Here is a 2,500-nt window from a genome sequence, read left to right on the forward strand (position 1 = left end):
TTAAATATCAGTAGATGATGAATATTCCCTGAGGTTCGATTTTAATTTCCAAATCCAAAGGCTTCCCAGTATATTCAAATCATAATCTGTATGTGATGAGTCTAGAATTTCAAAGGAGTCTTAATCAAATGGATGTTTGTTTGATAAAGAATGACTTTTTATTGGGGATTGTTGGGTTAGTTAATATTTTTTGTTCCTTAAAGAAAAACCTTTATGTTCTTCGATACGCATAAACAAATTGCAAGATTTTCCCACAATAGTAGCGTTGGTGAATTTATAGACGATCGAAGAACGTAAAGATTTAGGAATTTTGTCTTTGAATTTGAATAGACTGCCAATAGTTAAGGAAGATGTATATATGACCTTCAATCTAACAGTTGAGCATCTATTATGGACAATCTTTGTTAATTTTCTTTCTAAACTATGGCTTAAAGAACAAAGATATGGAAGTTTAATATACAATACACCTTTGGTTAAAGTAAGAGGAATGGTCATGGGTATCATTAACTTATTCAAAGTTGTTTTTACAAAACTGTGTATGAAATTAAGAGGAAAGCCTTTTTTTCTAAGTATATCCAAAATATGAGTAATTTTATCATGGAACATCAGATAGTTCTTTGAAATCTTGAATGCTCTATATACCAAAATACAAATAAGGTTACTTTTATATTTCAAAGGTATGTAAGAATCAAATTTAGTGGTTAATCCTGCATAAGTTGGTTTTCTGTAGATTGACGAAGTAAAAGAGTTATTTTCACGAGAAATTTTAACATCTAGAAAAGGAAGACTCCCATTTACCTCAACATTCTGTGTGAATTTTATATTAGGGTGTTTAGCATTCAAGTAGTCAAGGAACTTAGTGATACTGTCTCTGGATTTAAAAAAAGTAATAACGTGTCATCAACATATCTAAAATAAGGTAAGGTTTAAAACTCAGGGCAATCATTTAGCCATATGTTTTCAAAGTGACACATAAAAATGTTTGCAAGAGTTGGATCTAAAGGGCTACCCATAGCTACTCCTTCTATTTGTTTGTACAATTTACCATTAAAATAAAACGAAAATATATCTAGTGGCTATGTCTAGCAGTTTCTTGAAGTTTAATTTATCTAATCCCTGGATTTCATTTCAAGTTTGTCCTTAATGATAGAGTCCATAATAATTGATAAGGTTTCATCAAGGGGGACATTAGTGGAAAGGTTGGAGACATCAAAACTCGCTAATACAAAACCATCAGCATTATCAATGTTCATTTAATCATTAAAAAGTGAAGGTATTTCGGATGGTGTAATTATTAATAGTGATGCTTTTCAAAATAGGGATGAAAAATTTGATACGTTTGAATTTATAGTCTCAATAGCAGAAAGGATAGGTCTAATGGGGAAATTAGCTTTGTGAATCTTAGGAAGTCCATATAAAATAACTGGTCTGGATCCAGAAGTGAAAATGGAGGAGTATATTGATCATCTATAATGTGCTCTTTCTTTAGTTTTCTAAGCAAGGATTTTAGTCCATCCTCATTCTTTATAATTAAAGATTCACATTCAATATCCAATTCAATATACTTAGTTTTGCCATCCAAAATATCTTCAATTTTCTTAACATTGTCTACTTTATCCGGTTTCGAGATAACGACGTCCCTATTTCCAGCTAATTCCTTTAGGAGTCGAAGGCCCGAGTCTGTTATGCCCTCATCTATTTTTCTTTTCTTTTTGGTTGGAATAGTATAAAGAACAAGCCAGGCTTTTTGTTGACTGATTTAATATGATTTCTAGTTTTGGGAAAGATATTAGAAGGCTTATGATGATTTAAAGACCGGAGTAATTTTTTTCAAATGACAAAAAAGAAATGTAAGAACTTTAGTTTCAAATGAGGCATACTCAATTTTAGACCTTTGGCTAGTAAGCATTTTAAATTTTGTGATAAATTAACATTAGAAAGGTTAAGGTCAAGAGACTCATGGGGTTTGTTTAAGCCCAAGTAAAAAAAATACCTTTCATGAGTTTTCTGTACACTTTTCAAAAAATTTAAATTGCGACTTCCCGTACATCTTAGATGATTGAATTCCAAAAAGGAAATAGATCGTCATAATTCAGCTTAAAGTTCCGAAACTTTTCTCTTATGTATATCAAATTCTTTGGATTTAGATTTGATTTCAATCTCAAAGAGCTTGTTCTGGAAAGTCTTCACACTCTATTATTACTAGTGTTATATTTCCATAATTTGAATCTCAAAAAATTTGGGATAACCTTATTCATTAAATAATCTTTCAAAAATATTGTCATATTGTTTTTTTCACTTTAAATGAACATTTTTGATAGCTTCTATATACTTTTAACACTTGATAACCATACCTTTTTTCTGGTAATGTTAGCTATGGAACTTCCAACTGGGAAGCGGAGGCTGATAATGAATCTTAGGATCAATGTTGCCAGAAGAAACATCCTTTTTTCCAGCTTTGAAACAACAACTAAAACTTTCTTCGGTGTTGAAAACAGAA

General features: G+C 30.8%; 1 pseudogene; it reads right to left on the reverse strand.

Moving 5' to 3' along the window:
* LOC147468753 (uncharacterized) overlaps positions 1 to 2,500 on the reverse strand; it is a 16,522-nt pseudogene that overhangs the window by 21 nt on the left and 14,001 nt on the right.

This window comes from Penaeus japonicus, unplaced genomic scaffold (assembly GCF_977035675.1).
Source record: "Penaeus japonicus unplaced genomic scaffold, GWHDUDI00000001_assembly GWHDUDI00000026, whole genome shotgun sequence".
NCBI lineage: Eukaryota > Metazoa > Arthropoda > Malacostraca > Decapoda > Penaeidae > Penaeus > Penaeus japonicus.